The sequence below is a fragment of the Siniperca chuatsi genome, linkage group LG11 (genome assembly GCF_020085105.1).
Source record: "Siniperca chuatsi isolate FFG_IHB_CAS linkage group LG11, ASM2008510v1, whole genome shotgun sequence".
NCBI lineage: Eukaryota > Metazoa > Chordata > Actinopteri > Centrarchiformes > Sinipercidae > Siniperca > Siniperca chuatsi.
In genome coordinates this window covers 22,945,285-22,963,483 of record NC_058052.1, presented here as the reverse complement: position 1 = coordinate 22,963,483, position 18,199 = coordinate 22,945,285, and the positions used below count along the sequence as shown (strand labels likewise).

The window sequence follows — 18,199 nt, the reverse complement described above, 5'->3', positions numbered from 1 at the left end:
TGCAGCCTCATAAAATGAGTCACACTTTCATTTTGGTCTGTGACTGCATCGACTTGTTCGAAAAGTCGTAATCAAAGTAATCTTCCCAGCCATAATAATAATTTGGTACTGATCTAATATCCTATCCCCATCCTGCGAGAGAGCGTGGAGAGAATTAACTCATATGGCGACTTCTTTGTCGTAGCCAATGCATTTCACTGATTGAGTTGGGATGCTCGTATGCCATAGTAGCCATGTCACACATTTAATATCCAAGGTGATATCCGGTGGTCTGTCGGTCCACCACTTTGGTCCAGACTGAACTATCTCAACCATTTTTGGATGAATTGCCATGAAATCTTGGCCCCTAGATGATGAATCCCTACTGAATTTGGTGATCCCATGACTTTTCATGTAGCACCACCAGCAAGTCAAAGTTGTCATTTGTCCAGTCAAATATCTGACAATCTACTGGATGGTTGGCACAATTTCTTTTTTTTTTTACAGACATTCATGGTTTCCAGATGATGTATCCTGCTGACTTTGGAGAGTTTTCCTCTAGCTCCACCATGACGTTCGTGTTTGTGGTTTTGAGTGATATGTATCATTAACTATTGATTGGATTGCCATAAGATTTGGTACAGACATTCATGTCCTCCTCAGGATGAATTGTAATAACTCTGGTGGTTCTCTGACTTTTCATCTAGCACCATCATCAGGTCAAAATTAAAATTTGTCCAATACTTTGGTTTATGAGCAAATACATGCAAAATGAATGACTTTACCGTCAGCCTCAGATGCACTTTGTGTTTAGTGTGCTAGTTAGCAGATGTTAGCATGCTAACACACTAAACTAAGATGATGAATATGGTAAACAGTTATACCTGCTAAACATCAGCATGTTACCTTTGTCATTTTGAGTATGTTAGCATGCTGATGCTAGCAGGGCCGGCTGTAGTTTCTTCCTCTTTTCATGTTGATGTGAAATCTAAACTTGATGTGGGTGCTAAAATTTAAGGTAAAAATTAAATCTAAATCTGAGCAGTCATAGTGGCCGGGTTTTGATGAAATTCAGTGGAATGATGCATTGGGCTACTGACTGGGCAAGTAGGTGCTAGCAACATTCACAGGGAACATGTGTTATGTTCTGTAAATGACTAATGAACACAAAGAACCACTTCAAGCATGTTTTTCTACAAACACACTGTAGCATAAAATAGCATATTACATCACTTTATATCTTCACTTGTTATTTCTGTTGTGTACAGAAAAAACAAGCCTCGCAAGTTCTCAGTCCTCCTAAATCAATTATCGAAAACTTTCTCTAACATACAGTACAAGACGCAAAGGTCAGAACAGTGGGTAACAGAGTGTGAGGAAGGCACTTTTGTCAGTTCAGTTGCACGTAAATAATTGACTGCAGCGCAGTTTGCAGACATGACCCAGCTTCCTTCCTCTGCCTCTTCGCTGGCAGACTCCCTCATTCTCCTCACTGCTTGTGTTGAAGTTTAATGAGCCCAATCTGTAGAAACTGTCCAAACAAACAGCCTTGTTGACAAGATAAAGCTTTGCATTTAGTGCTCCACTTGCCAGAAGGGTTATCTTGAGTTCAGTGGAGACCACAGCTAGAAATGGAGTTAGTAAAAGACTGGAAATAGAACCAAGACAGACCTCAAACCTCAATGCTGTGCCCTGGGTACACGTTGTTTGGAAACATATCAGCAGCAATTTAACTGCAGTGGAGTTACCTCAGAGTGGTCTAATTGGCTGTGTTTTCCAAAAACCCACAGTCACGCCCTAATAGCTCTGGGTGGCTGCTGTTTTCAGGCTTTTGAGACAAACAAGCTGTATATATTTTTCATTTGAGTTATCTTCCATGTTGATATAAATTATTTTCTGCAGTCCATCATCTAGCATCTCTTGAATCCATCCATTCATTCTCTAACTCTGTTATCTTGTGTAGAGTTTAGGATAGGTGGAGCATATCCCAGCACGCATTGGGCAGGAGGCAGGGTACACCCTGAGCAGGTTGTCAATCTATCACAGGGCTTCAATTGACTTTTAATATATGTTTTTACAATCAGTTCTATAAAAGTGATTTCATTTTTGTCAAACATGGTCTTATTTGGCTTAAACCACAAATGTCTTTAATCTGTAGACGGCGGGCTGAAAACCCGCCTTTTCAGACTACACCTAGACACCTCATGCCAGTACTTACTAATGTCTCATTGCCTTAGTTGTTTACAATTTTTGATGGCATCTATTTTTTGTTCCTGTGGAGGTTGAATGCACCTATTGTAAATTGCTTTGTTATTTAATTCGATGATTGCACCTTTCTAGTGATAGTACAGTCTGTCCAGCCAATGAGCCTCTCCTAAACTTTAATACAGACCTGAACCTTGGCACCGAGCATTGCAAACAGATAATGCTGATCATCATACCATACAAGATAGACTGTGATAAAGTGACAGATTGCTACTACTATGATACAACTACTCTTCAGCCACATTTTAAATATCTGTGGTTCAGCTGGTATAAAATAGTATGAAGTAGAAGTATGATTGATGATCCCACAGTGGAAAATTCCTGTCCCGCTGAAACCCCCTACGAGATGTAAAACACACACTGTAATGAGTCAGGACAGACTGAACAGAATAAATCAGCAACATGCTGCAACATATGGTAAGCTAATGTAATTAAATGCAATATTACCCAGCATTGACACTTGCTGTTTAACTAAACGCACTGATTTAGATGTGTCTACCCCCACTACTCTTTTTAATTTTCCCATGGCAACCATTACTAAAGACTTATGATGTTTACACCACATTACAAGTGCCTTAAAAGTGCTTCACTGTGTGCTAACAAGTAGACATGACATGTCTACAAACAAGCTTTGGGGCTTTTCTAGGGGCATATAGTTCCACTTTATATCCATTTACTTGGAAGCATTTATGCAGCACAGTGAGCCCTCATTAGCAAAACTGAGCTCTTCTACTATTGTTTATTGCTCGGTGGTATTATGGTCAGTAATCCCAAACAAAACAGTGAGGAAAAAAAGATAAATAAGTGGTGACACAGGCGTTTATCGCCTCATTGACAAGTAGACCCACTTTGCCAAGCCTCTGCGTTACATCAGATTTCAAATACCTGCATTGAGAAAACAGGGAGCACAGTGACCGAATTCTAACCTGGCAACCCCAAAGCTCCTTCGTGTCATATTACTCCCCGGCGTAATGCCCCCCCCCCCGCCCTTTCTAACCATTAAGGCTGGTAAATAGGGCCACAACCCCAGCTAGCAAGGCTGTTAATGCGTGCGTCTGTGGGGGCACAGCTTGGCCGGCTGCTCCCCCAAGCAGGGCCTCTCTTCCAGGAGCTCTTAAACGCACAGAGCTGGGGGCCGGGAGCTCCATAGATGTCCATGCATCCTGCTGGTGATGGTTTTACCATAAACGGTGGTGAAGTGGGAATACGTTCCAGATGCTGTGGGGGAAACGAGCACACACACACGCACACACACACACACACACACACACAACCACAGTCTCTACCAGTGTGGGCCCCGGGGAAGAGGAGCTCTGAGCCTGTATGGAGACAAAAGTTGAAGGGTCAAAGACCACATGAGATCGTCTGGTCATTTCTCATATACAGACAGCATTGTGTGTGTGCGTGTGTACAGAGGGAATGTAGGGCAGTTAAAAAGGGAAGGTGTATCCTTTACACCACCACACCCTGCCTGTTACATACACTGAGTGGGAAGAGACTGATACTCTGCAGCTGCACTGATACCTCCAAAGCAGCTGTTGAGATGCTACTGTAGAGGCAAGTTAGCCTGGAGACGGTTAAACAAGCAGGTGATTATGCCATTTTCAGGAAACTAGCATAAGAGCACAAAAAGCCATGCAAAAGGCTGCTGGCAGTGTTTTTAATATGGTTTGATATTTGTGAGCACCGATAAAGAGACACTTATGTGATCTTAACACCACACGTCAAGTCTTTACCATTTTCTTTTTTAGATGGACAGGCAGATAAACAGGCCCATTCACCCACTTCATACACAGTCTCGCTTGCTATCTATCACTCTGTCATCTTCTCTTCGCACATATAATGGATTACAGTGATTACTGAGAAATTGACAGCTGACCTGGATTCACACCACAGCCACCAGAAACTGGTTCTGACTAGTTCTGTTGTTTGTCATCCTATGTTTATTAACCTTCATTATCTATAGATCTCAATTCCATCATCTCTCTGTCTTCTCAGACCCAAACAACCTCAGTCGACTGAGTTCAGTTGCTTCTCTCACCTCAGCATGGTCAAAATGAAATCGGCACAAGCAGTGGTAATTGTCACGGAAACATCCGCAACATTTACTGGATATAGATACTGCAGATGCTAAAAAGAAGTGGTCTTCTAAAGAGGTCAATTAAGGATAGTTTTGTCCAAAAACATAACCCGTGAGGACTGAAAACATGTACTGTATATCACCTTACAAGGTCCCTGCTGTAACAGAAAACCAAAGCATCAATTTCATTAGACACATTTGTCTGATGTAGAACAAATGGGCTTGATATGTTATGGTATAGGTGCTGAGAAATTTGAGTATGACTGTGCAGAGTGAAGCCTTTTTATCTCAGATGCCATCTTGTGTCTCATACACACACATTAACATGGCATGGGGGTGAAGGATTTTCAAGAAATGCGAAAGAAAAAGTAATAGAACAGCCTGCAGCACCAACTGTGTATAAAGATGCATACTGCACTATCAAAAGTAAAACATTTAACACTTAGAATTTAATGACAAATTGCACAGCCCTAAGATTTCTTCAAGCAAGAAATGTGCCAAATCCAACCAAAGCCCAATGCCTATATTGAAAAATGATCCAAACGACCCAACGTTTGCAACAGGATCAAGTCCTGTCTGGCTCAGTTCAGGTTGCAGACCTCCACTTTACAATTACTTGAGCTTCATCACAGGGTCATGGTTGTCTAAAAATATTTGTGTACATGTTCTTGCTGTGCACACATGTTTTTTTGAGATCATGTGTGTGTGTATGACTGACTCTGAGTGTTCACAAATCATGTTTAAAGGCAAGGTCAAAAAGCTAAATTTGACATATTTTCAATCAGCAGTGTGCTGTTGCAAACCAAAGAGAGTACAGCTATCAGATGTTACAGTGCTGGCTTCTAAAACATATTGTCAGTGGTGGAAAGTAACTAAGTACATTTACTCAAGTACTGTTCTTACAATTTTGAGGTACTTGTACTTTACTTCATTTTATGCTACATCTGATACTTCACTACATTTATCTAATAGCTATAGTCATTTTGTAGTTTAAGATTTTACATTAAAAAAACATGATACGTTTATAAAATAGAACACATTGTTGAAGATTGAACCAGTGTTTCCCAACATGTTTCGCTTGTGACCTCTTACAAAAAAGCAGTGTCTAATTGGGGCCCCTTGTCATGTTTCAGATGTCTATGAGTTGTTAAAAAATTCCACCAAAGAGACATTTCCCTTCAGTTCTTCACATATGGTTTCATTCAATAACTGTCCAACTTATCCGACAATAACACTTTAAATGTCTGTCCTTTGCATCTCTGTGTTGTTGATTATTGTCATGTCTGTTTACTGCTCTTCCTTTTTTCCCTGCCAATTCAGGAGTTTTTCCTTATCCAAATCGAGGGTTAAAGATTTTACAGATTGTAAAGCCCTCTGAGCCAATTTTTTGATTTGTGATTTTGGGCTATATATGACTCTTTACTTGCCACTGCGAGACTGTAAAACACACTTGTACTCTGTTACACGGCTGCTGTCTCCTCTTTGTATCGGTGTGTATGTGTGTTTGTGTGTCTTTGAAGACAAGTGTAAATTGTGTAACCCAGACACCGCAGTGTTGACCACAGCCTGTGATGCTGTCCAGACCTCAGGCAGCTCGCAGACACCACTACTGTGTGTTTGTGTGTGTGTATTTGTGCGTGCGTTCCAACAAGAGATGAAACACAGCTACAGTAGTAAGCCAGACACGAGACCCACTAATATTCCATTACGTAGTGCTCTTTTCCGCAACAAGGCTGCAGGCTGCTCACAGTCACATCATACGGCCATGATTAAACATTTACTCTGTAGATTAGTTGCCTCCAGGGAGATGGTGATTACATTCACTTCACATTTTAGGAATTTTGCTGGCATTCTTTTGCAGAAAGACTTATAATGACTAACAATAAAATAAGCAGTAGTTTAACTTTATCTCTGTTAACCTTGGGTTTTCTAATCTAGTTATGAGCACCTTCACATGAAAGACATAGAGTTTGAATTTACTATTTGATCACAGGAAGTATCAATAGACTGGGAACACCGTAAGCAAAAGTAAAAGTCATATAAACTGATAATTCCACAAGCAGAGTATAAAGAGCTATTTGTGCTCCTATGATGAGCAAACTCTTATAATGAAGAAATATTGTATAAGCAATACAGATCATTATAACTGTAGCTGCTGGTGAAACTACAGCGGAAAACTGGTAGTGTAATAGTGTAATACGAAGACTTGATTAATGCTTGTTAAGGTCTGCCATTTAGGTGCCATTTTCTATTCTAAACAGCTTTAGAGTATGAAACTATTTTATAAGCTTACATTTGTACATTTATTTTGAGTTATTTAGTTGATGTTTTTATGCAAAAAACATTACAAAAAGTGCATCAGGGCATCATGAGCTTCAGGTAGTGAATGGTGAACCTAACAAGCAGCCAGTAATGGATGCAGTTTGTAAAATGAGAGCAGTCATGGTCAGAGCATAATTAATTTTCCCATTTTACTGAATATTTTGTAATCACAGGATAAAAAAACTGAATTTAATCTGAAAACTATCAACAAAACACTAATTTGCATCAGTCAGTATAAATAAAAACTCTGCAGTGCTGAAATTCATTAACTGAGCTCATGATGGACCATCAGCGTGTGACGGTTAAGCAACAGAGTTACATATTTTCAGTCTGTGAATGGTTTGCTTATTGTTGTAATCACTGGTGTAAGGCGGACCTGCAGTTTGAGGAGTAAACCAGCTCCAGATAGTTTGTTTTTTGAGTTAAGTCATTTGATTTTTATAGTAATATGGTAACGTATTTAAAATATATTGTCGAAAATATGGAGGTAGCGGTTGCACAGAGGAGCATATGACCAGCAATTCAAACCCTAGAACTGACTTCTAACATCTGTCCGGAAAAGTAAATTAGCTTCAAAACTTCATTTTTAAGTTGCCCTTGATCAAGGCACTGGACCTGTGTGAATGTGTGCCTCTTTAGAGTAAATGTAGTACAAGGATTCAGGAGAAACATACATTTGACCGCTGTACTAATTCCTTCTTCTCGTGTTTTTCTTTTTTCTCTCTTTTTCTGTTTGTTCTGAATGTGGGTTCCCTGCTGCACGATGAGTAGGTGAGTACCTTTCACTGCTTTTGTGTTATTGGTCATTTCACACATGCATGCATATACACAGAAAACAGCCATCCAAAATGTGATACATCATGCAAAAGACTATATAATTAGTGTATTTACTAAGTTTAGTTATAAGTTGTTGGAGCTCAGGGTGACTTTCTTGACGCCTTCAAGAGAGTGTGTGTGTGTCTGGGAGTGTGGCCACCCTAATGGATGGAAAATCTCTTTTCACTCTCCAACACAAGATTGAACCATCCCTTACTCTCACTCGCATACACAAACACACACAGAGTAAATCTCCACACGTGCATAAATGCGCATGTCGCATGGACACACACACACACACACACACACACACACACACACACACACCTACACAATGTACTGCACTCGCTCTTTTCTCTTTTCTTCTTCTCACTCTCTCTTCTCTGTGACTTTAACTCATTTTTACTCTCAGTTCAACACACACACACACACACACACACAAATGCAATCTCTTTTCTTCTCTGTCTCTTGCTTCTTTTGGCAATCTCAAAGAACACTGTCATTGTCCAAGTCCAGCTATTAATAAAGTTATTTTAGCCAAAAGTGCCTCACTCAGTGATGGTTTTGTTTTTCCCTCAGTCAGAGACTCTGGCATGGAGCTTGTGTTATGGAAGATTAGCTTTCAAATTACTGAACATAGTGCTAAAATAGTATAAGATAGGATAATATAAGATTAGTTAATGTACGACCTGTTTGTTTCACTGCCATAGCTTTAGAAGCGTAGTCATGTAGAGTTAATGTCTGATCTTCTCAGTTATGTTCAAATATAATCTTTCAGATCAGCAATTTTCTAGCTGTTGTGTTTGTTTTTTTCTATATGTAAATAATCTACTCTAACACTAAGAAAAACTAAGCAAACTTCCTTACAATTTGTTCCAAAACACAAATATATGTCTTCCCACAAAAGTGACACCTGGTGAAATCCCCAAATCAAGTTTAGAAAAATTCAGTATTCTGTAGATATTAGTCTCAACCTAAATAGGCTTCTAGCATCTTGTACTTAGTTCACATTTTTTCAAAACCTTTACAGAGTGTATCATACTGGAGGGATACCGTATGCAAGTAGATTTGACTTTAATGGAACTCAGTGGATGCCTGGAAGATGGAAAATCAATTGGAAAAACTCTTCAGTATCATTCTAAAAAGCTTTCATAACTCCAGTTTTAGTCAATAGATAGATGGTTAAATTAATTTGTGTCGTGTTGCCCTTCATTATATAGTCCACTGCAATATTATATCACTTGTAATATCAATTAGATAATGAGGGAAGGGAAACAAACCAGAGTTAATCGAGTATTTAAGTGTCAGTCTTTTCTATTATATGGAAGCGCAGCGAAAAGCAGCTGCACTTGCTATCACAACAGACAGCTCAGGAAATAGCTAGCAGTCCTGGACACACACACACTGCTGGCTGTAGTCTTGTCAATGTGCAACAGCTGGGCACAGCTTAAGTCATAGACGCAAGTGTAAAGGCATGTGACCACAAGGCTTCTGTGTGCTTGCGTGTGTTTGTGCAGACCACCAGCAACAGTGTCTAGTGAGGTTATAATGCTGCACATACATATACAGTACATGTTTTGTTTGTTTGTTGTTTTAATAATAGTAAAAAAGTCTCAGAAAAATAAAAAAGTCACCTCATAGTCCATCACATATACTGTGTAAGCTCACAGCTTCGATGTTTTGACTTTGAGTCAGAATTACAGTTGAAACTAACTTAATTATTTTCGTTTAATTGTTATTTACAGACTTTATTTCTTTAAGTCTACAAAATTAAAAATGTAATGACAAAAATTCCATCACAAGGAACTAAGACCAAGGGAGGTCTATTTTTACTTGATTAATGAATAAACTGATTAATTTTCTGTCAATCGACAAATCTGTCGATTGACTGTTGCAGTATTAGTCAGTTCACTGTAACATGTTCACTGTGACGTGTTCCCCAGCTCATGCTGTATTTGGTTATCAGTAATATCAGTAGTATCAGTCCATATGTCGTTTGCTCTGCTCTGTTGCTGTGCTCCTGTTCCACCAGTGAGAGCAAGTTTTGTTCCCTTTCAGTCATCTCGGGGTGATCAGGCAAGAAGTACTGTGATACATGTGTTCAGGCTGATCAACAAGGCTACATGGCTGTTTCAGCTACAGGTGAGGGATAGGAAGCTGAGACTATGGATGATTTAAAAAACATTTACTCATGACTCTGTAAGACAGTTTGTAAAAAAGGAGTTGTCAAACCACAGATGCTAAATCACATTAGCTGCAGGACTTGGGTCTGTCTGATAGTTACTGTATCTGATTGATTCAAAACATTCCCATTTTCTTAAAGACTTGGATAGCGGACAGCTCTTTCATGGTGGCTCAACTGACTAAACTGATGGCATTCACCATTCATCCAACTATCAATGGCCCCTCTCCTTCTTGTTTTCCACTGGTCTTGTTGTTTGATTGATTTAAAATTGTACAAGGAAATCATGCTGAACTCTGTCAGCCTTTTCTGGACAAGGTTGTGTCTGTTTTCTTTAAAGTTTCTTCAAAGTGTTGGTGGTTTCAATCCAGAGCAAACTGTTGACGTGGAAACCATTACAAAGAAAAGAAGGAAAATTGTTGCAAATCTCTGTTTATGGGTCTTCCAATCAAAACAATTCATAGACTACAACTTCATCCAATCCAGAACTCAGACCATGTCACTCCTAGGGATGAGGATCGTTCATTTTTATTGCTATTGATACCATTTTTGAGTCTGCTAAAAGATCCAACTCTTTACCGATACCTTTATTGATACTTTTCTATTAATTTGGTGGAAAGACGAGACGACAATAAATTATTTACAGAACTGTCTTCTATTGCTTAACTGTGAGTTTGTGACTATCAGTATTGATAAGCTCTGACCTCATTGATTTCCGGGTTTCCTGAAATTTTGAACTGGGTCCTTATAGAATCGGGTCTCGATCCCCAACCCTTGTCACTCCTGTCCTCTGTAACGTTAATTGGTTACCTGATGCTTTTAGAATTTAGTTCAAAACCCTCCTTTTGGTTTAAAGCACTTGCTGGTCAAGCTCCACAGTACATCTCAGACATGCTGTCAAATTAAAACCCCAGCAAATCTCTCTGTCGCAAAGTGGAAAGTCCGGTGAGATGGCATTCAGTATTTATTTTTGCCTGCTGATCTTAGACTTGCTCCGACTGTGTTCTTTTAAAACCAAACTAAAGACCTTCCTTTTCACTTGAGCTTTTTCTTAAATGAACACACCGTACTTGTACAGTATGCTTGTTTGTATTTGTATATGTATTTTTCTGTGTATGTATGCATGGATGTTTCTGTTTATTTGCTTTTTGCTAGTTTATGCTGTTTTTATGTGTAGCACTCTGACCTGCTTTTGTATGATATAGTGCTATACAAATAAACTTGAATTGAATTGAAAAAATTAAGAAAGGAATAAAGAAAAGAAGAATGACTGGAAAAGAGGGACATAAGAAGCCTGGAGAGAGTGCAATACAAGCTAGAAGTTAAAAGGTGGATAAAAAGAAACAGTAAAATACAGACAAAAGAAAGCAAGACAAGGAATTGATGGAAAAAGACACATACTGAAGACATTGCAGTGCATGGTGGTTAGTGTTAATCAGGGCGTGGAAGAGCTTGCAGGCTGCTCTTGATGGGAATTGGCACGTAATCAGCTGAAATAATGTTTGGGCTGCGACAGAGCCCTGTGGGATGGGATTGGAGGTGTGTGTGTGTGTGTGTGCGTGTGTGGCAAGAGATTGGGGGCAAGACACCAGCCAAAGCAAAGCAGCACACTCAGCAGCTCCCAAAAAGGGTTTAATCAAGGCCTTACTGCGTCTGTTACGCTATGTTCATCTACATTTACACTCAACATTCAAGTTTCAGTTCCTTGAGCATGAACATCACAAGCAACCAGTAGTGAGGAACCAAAGGTCGGAGCCATAGTGCCCCGGCAACATCCCAGTGATCTAAAAAAAAAAAAAAGGGTGACGTGAGGTAACAGCAGACAGGAATATTATCATGCTGTCATATGCCCCACAGTTTTCCAAAATTTCAACATGAAAAACTAATCCCAGGCTTCCTGGCAGGAAACACCTGAGCCTGTACAGTTTTTTGTCCTTATCCAAAATTTTAGTGAGGTCTTCCAGCTGTCTGATGTACAGACACACCTGTTAAATGTACCTATGAGCACGTTACTAAGAGGGAAAAGTATTTTTATACAAACTTGCACTTAAAGATATGATTGATTTATAATGTTCAGTGCATTATACAGCAAGGCAAGTTTTTATGTATATACAGTAGGCGATTTGAAGGTTGATGCCATCCCTCTTGTTAGCAAAGATGTGCTTTTTCTCATTGTGGCGCTTCACATTGCCGCTTTTAATAATCACCACGATTTCGGAACATATGAGACATACTGGTTTTGAACTGCCTGTGGGAAGATTGAACATGTAAGACTCTGTCCATTCTGGATCTGTTTTCGCTGTCTGCTTTTCTCTTTTACAGCACGCCATCTGAAATTATTTCTCCGACTTTGTCCCTGTGTGAGCGTCTGTGTGTGTGTGTCTCTAACTCACTGACTCACAAGTCACAATCACTGTTGCCAACTTTTTTCCAATGAAAGTAGCTAGCACTAGCTCCAAAAGTTGCTAAAAGTCACCAGATGGCATACGCTCATTTGTATGTTGATGACGTCATCACGCATTCATTTGCATACAGCTTAGTTCAGCGAGGGAGAGATCGCCTTAAGACATATAAAACGTAGATAGAGAAATATTTGGCCAAATTATCACAAACTCACTACAGGGACATTGTGTATTTGAAATAAAAAAGGAAAAAACACTAAATTAAAAAAATCTACAAAGAGTGGGAGGAGGGAGAAGATCAAATGAACAATTTAAATATTTACAAGATCAAACGAACAATTTACAAATTTACAACATGTAGTAACATCTTAATCCAGAGAGAAAGAGAGGCAGAAGAGCCGCAGCATGCATGGGAATGAATTACAGTATAACATATTTGAATATATTTCTTGCCTTTACCCGCTTTTTAGAAATAACGTTGCTAAGAGGGTCTGAAAAGTCGTTAAATCTAGTGTTAGTCTAGTTAAACAAAGCCGTCAAGTTGGCAACATTGGTCACAATGCTCTTCGGAATGCACAGATTTGATTGGCTGTGTAGCATCATGTGAGATGATTTACAACGCATGCAATTGGTCTGTGAGTTTCCTGCTAAACCAGTGCCGTAAAGGCTAGAAAAGCTGCGGCAATTAAAATAGAAATCCTCCGTCAAAATTGAATAATTCTCAACAATTTATCGATATTCTCTACAGAAGACGGGGACAAAGAGAAAGTGTGGCAGCAGCATGACAGTGGCCGGGTCAGAAATTAACAGAGCTTGGAACAGCTGTTCTCACTTGTTATTTTTTCAAATAAAATTGAGTATTCATTTGACAATATAACATAATAATTCTACATTATTTCAGAGTTTAGTGAATGCCCCTAATAATCAGTTCAAAAATCAACTAACTGGGTTGAGATGTGGTGACTGTAAAGTGTCCCCCTTCTGTATAAATACACTACATATATAGCACAATGTATACACTGAGTTTCAAACTGCTTTACGTACACTTTAAAATGAATTATAAACGAAAGAATCAGACAAATTCATATAAGAGAGACAATGCCAAAGTTCTTCACTTAAAATAATTTAGAGTGAATTTAAAAGGGAATTTAAAAGAAAGTATATGTATGCATTCACTAAAATTTAGAGAGCCTGGTGTAAAAAAACAAAACGGCAGTAGAGAATATAGACTTTTAATCCTGCTTTAAAAGGCGTCAGAGTTTAAGCACATCTTCTGTCATTTGGTAATTCTGATTCTACAAGCTGTTTTATGAAATAAATTATAGTGATTATTATTTTCCTCTTCTTTAGTGCATGTGCCTGTCCCTTCCACTTCTAGTTAGTAAGTTCGTGTGAGTGTGAACTTGAAGTTGTATGTGTTGAAGGAGAGAGCAACAGTGAGATTTCCCAGTATCGGAAAAAAAAGAGTCAGAACAAACACCCCAGTATTGTGGGCGCGTTGCATTCTGGTCCATCAAAGGCCACTGTGGTGTTGAAATAGAGCTCTCCATCTCATCTCTGAAGGCAGCTCCAAACAATCAAAAAGCCCTCAGTTTTTAAGGAACTGGCACCAAAACCTGGCATTTACTGCAACATTGATGTTTTTAATAGAACATTAATGTTGTCAAATGCCATTATAGCTGCAAGAAATAGTTCAGCTTGACAGCAAGTTGTTTATGATTGGCCATGTATCCTCAGGAATATGAAAAGCCAAGTGATGTTTAAAGACTCAATCAGACTGATCATGTTAAACAGCTTAATCATATTAAGTAATTATAGGTATATCAAATCAATACCAAAGAAGAAGTGTTTATACACACAAACCGTACCACACAGGGAGACAGGATAGAAACAGATGCAGGCTAGCACATGCATCACACATATGCACACACAAAACACAGACAGATTGTAAACATCTCATTGATACACGCCTTCAATCATAAACAAGTAAGTTACACACAATAGATTGCCCACAATTTCCCCTCCAATCAGACATCAAACGGCAGTCTGAGGGTTCCTGGACAGAGCTTTTCATCTGGTTAAATGGGTGTCATCGGGGCACACGTTTCTCCCATCTCCCTCCATTAGCAAACAGCCATTTGTCCCTATCACTGATTATCCATCTTATCTGGAGGCCATCAGTTTGGCTGATTTGCACATTCTGAGAATTCCATCTTTTCCTCGTTGTTGGAATGTCGGCATTTCTATTGGTTGTTAAAATGTTTGCTCTAACTGCACACATTTCCCTCTAATTCTTTTGTTTTCAATTGTATTTTATGGTATTGTTTTAATTTCATTCTATCCTATTTCAGTAATAATAATCAACAGCATTATGTTTTCAGCACCTACGCAGTTTTACGTAGCGCTTATACAATCAGCATAATTGCAGCCAACTTGTAAGAAGTAAGAATAATTAGGACTTTTTTATTTTTCATTTTCATGCCTTAATCATTCAAATTATTGCCCACATGAAGCTTTAATCAGTTTGAGTTACATTTGCCAGGAAATATTGTCTTTTCATGTGACTGTGTGTCTGCATCTGCACATGCTTTCTGCACATGCTTTCTTTAATGTCCTGCGTTGTCACAGTGCCATTCCAGCTAAGTGGTGAAAAACAGTTGTTTTTTACCAGTTAGTGCTAACAGCAATGATCCTGTCCAGAGCAGAGTCATGCAGTCAGCACGACCTGCCAGCCTGTATTTCACTGGCCAGCCAATAGCAACATAGATATATGGAGCCCAAAGAGAGTGCAGCGCAGGAAACAGAGTGCTATATTTTCCTCTAATTACACATCATTCCTCTTTTGTCTGCCACTCATGCCACTAATGGTCAGCAAGGCAGTGTTTTCTCCACCTCTATTCCTCATCAGTTCTTCCACTTCACTTTGTTAGTGTGGACTGATTTTTGCCAGTCAGACACAGAATGGCTAGTAAAATTGTTGTTCTCTTTTAATATTATTAAAGGTCATTTTTTATCCAGTCTGAAAGGCCTTTATTCTCTGACTATTTTTCCATCCAACATCCATCCTAGTTTAAAGTTCTCTTAATGCCTTTACATATAAGACAAATCTTCTAAAGCATATTGTAGTTGGTTTCAGTTTGAGTCCAGAAAGAAATGTTTTATCAAAATAGTAAATAATAGATAATACATTAGAAAAACATGATCACATGCACAGTATTCGTTACCTATGCAGATTGAAGTGTTTTAAATGCTTCCCCTCTGAAAGTATTCCAAAAGCAAAATGAAAAGGACTCAGATTTGCAGCCAAAATCTTGTCTACCAATTTGTGTTTACTGTTTTGATTCTTTGCAATAATAGCAGGACATTTTTAACTTTGTTTTATATGGATTTTCTTCCACACATGCAATTTCCTTGTATAAAACGATTTAGAAATTGGTCATAATAAAACAGGGAAATGCACTACATGACTGCATCCACAAAGAAAATACAGTGTTTACTGATGTGCACATTTACACTAAACTGTAACTGCGATTTCTCTTTATGAAATATAAGCTCATTTAAATGATCATTTTTAAAACGGAAAGCAATAATACAAAGCATTTGTTCTTATATTCAATATTTTAATTTTCATTCTGACTAGATTAATTTTTTTTTCTACTCGGTGCTACAGCTTTTAGTTTTCTCTGTATTCATAAATTGTATTCATGTGTCATGAGGTGTAAGCACATAAATGCTGTATATTTCAGCCTATAACATTTAAACAAGTAATGCATTCAATTGTTTGTGTGTGCTTACCGGTCTGCTGCTGCTTTTTATCTGAATTGTATTGGCACACTGCTGTATGAATCTATGACAGAGGCAGGCTCGATGGAGGATGCAGAACTTCTCCACTGTAGGAAAGGAAAGTGTTGATTTTTCTTAAATCCAAGAAATGTGATATATAACACCTGAAAATGCGTGTTATTGTGACGTCAAGATATTAAAAACGATTTTTTTAGAAGCAGTCGCAGAGATCTGGGCCTATGACGTAAAACTGTGTGTTTGCTTTCCTCCCAAAGGGGACAAAAGTTATTGTAAAGTGTATATTGTTTCTGTGGCTCTCTCAAACACATACAGCTCTCTTGGTGTCTTTTCTTTTGGTTTGTTCAGGAAAAAGAGAGAATGAGACGGGAGACAGTAACAGGAGGTATAGCTGATTTCTTTCTAGCCTGCAGGCTGACTGCGTCCTATTTCCACCAGACTGGAAATGGGGGAAAATCTCCTCCTTCCTCTTTGTCTCTCTTTTTTCTGTCTTTCATTCCTTCTTAGGATCTCTAGCTCTCTCTTCTTCCTTCATCACCCTCTCCTTCTTTATTAAGTCTCATCATTTCTTCAGGGTGTTTTAAAGCATCATACCTGAAAAGATGAGTTAGCTGTTGGTAGCACATTCCCATTGAAGTATATTGCTGGTTAGGTTTGAAACCCGCCACAGGGTGTCCGGTAAGAGACAGGCACAGATGGTTGAAATATGGGAGTAACCCGTTTATTTGTCACCACAACAACTCAGTTATTAGTAGAAAGTTGAAAGTTTTTTTTAGTTGGGTGTTTTCAGTATGTGTGTGTGGTTTTTCTATAAAACAGAAAATACTTTGACTGTTAAACAAAAATACACAATGTATATTTAGCAAAATACAAAATTAAAAGGATTAATAGTTGCAAGAAAACAAATTAGGTATGTCATGCATGTTAAGTTAAACAATAAATCAGCTTAATCTGCTCTATATAGCGGTGCTTGGTCTGGACATGTTCTGCGCACATGCGCATTAGTGCACCGAAATACAAACGAAATATACAAACACAACATCAGTATAAGCAAGTATGAATAAAGGTAACAAATATACAGCGTAAAATCGTGCTAAAGACAATAATCTCTTATCATTAGCCATACTGACGCAAAGCAAATAGAATACCATAACACACAAGCGATCCTACAAAGATCACATATAATGCACTTACTTTCGATAGACGCACAACACCCGAACAATGAATAAAACTATATAAGATATAAAACAGAAAAGTTCAGCATCTGTGTCAGCGCTCCGCTGGACTCGCTTTCAACTTTGCACTAAGCGCTATGGGCGGGATGATCGCCTGCACGTCAATCCGTGAACGCTGATTGGCTGCTGTGCTGGATGCTGTGTGTCAATCATTCAATCTCGGCAACCAGAGAGAGAGATTTATATCAGAAGGCATATTATTCTGATGAATATAATGGCCTTTTTAACAATACCTTTGCCTCCACAATAACTCATCACTTAAAGTCACCTGTGAAAAGTTTATTTTGTGATAATCACTCTCCATTTGAATGAAAAATGTTCATGCCAAAAAATTGGTATTGATATTATTAAAATTCACTATTACCATGTGTGCTTGATTTGTTACTAAAACACACACACCTTTCATGAAATCAAAAACTACAGAGAAAGGTTAAATTAAAGATTTTGAAAGTTACAGAATTATTAAGAAAACATGCAATGCCATGACATCTACCTGTTATTTCAGTGGATTTTTGATTTTGGCACGAGAAATTGTGCTCCAGAGAATTTATAATTAAAACCAAATTAAATGAAAAACCCACTTTTGCAGTTTCCCTGGTTAAAATCTTCTGGAGCGCATGGTGTGTTTTGCACTGCCAGCAGCAGCAACAGCAGGTAATTGGGAATGATTCATCAAACTTTAGGGTAGGTCACATTGATCGACAAGTGAAGTGTAGTTCAAAAACAGTACAGTAATGAGAGCTGAGCACCAAAGATGGAGACATTTAAAAGCCAAGAATATTCTCTATCGCCAGTGAACCAGTTCTGGTTCATGTCGATTTCTTCTTATAGATCAAACTTCAAAGAGGCTTTTTATTTATATGTATGTGTGACGGCTGACGTTGGTTTAGTACTGGGATCATCAGTAAGATCTTTTCACACAGACACCTCATCATCCCTCAAACCTTCACATTGGCCTGGACCCAGAGGACAGGAAAAGACACAGACAAAAGACACAAAATCAAAGTAGCAGATTACAATTTTAACCTTTAAAAATGTACCTTCTTTTCTATAGCATGTTCAGAACTTGTAACCTAAACAGTCAGAGGGCAGGAGGCAGCAGAACAGATGGAACTGT

The 18,199-nt window shown here is 38.5% G+C and overlaps 1 protein-coding gene and 1 long non-coding RNA gene across 8 annotated transcripts in view; one reads left to right on the top strand and one right to left on the bottom strand.

Moving 5' to 3' along the window:
- The window catches only part of kcnq5a (potassium voltage-gated channel, KQT-like subfamily, member 5a), a 121,379-nt gene that overhangs the window by 59,761 nt on the left and 43,419 nt on the right, over window positions 1-18,199 (top strand). The window lies entirely within an intron of this gene.
- Window positions 10,539-18,061, bottom strand: LOC122884702. The gene is made up of 3 exons (XR_006379948.1): window positions 17,042-18,061; window positions 15,842-15,936; window positions 10,539-11,428 (listed from the first exon to the last, which is right to left on the bottom strand). It is a non-coding gene; the product is annotated as an uncharacterized LOC122884702 (long non-coding RNA).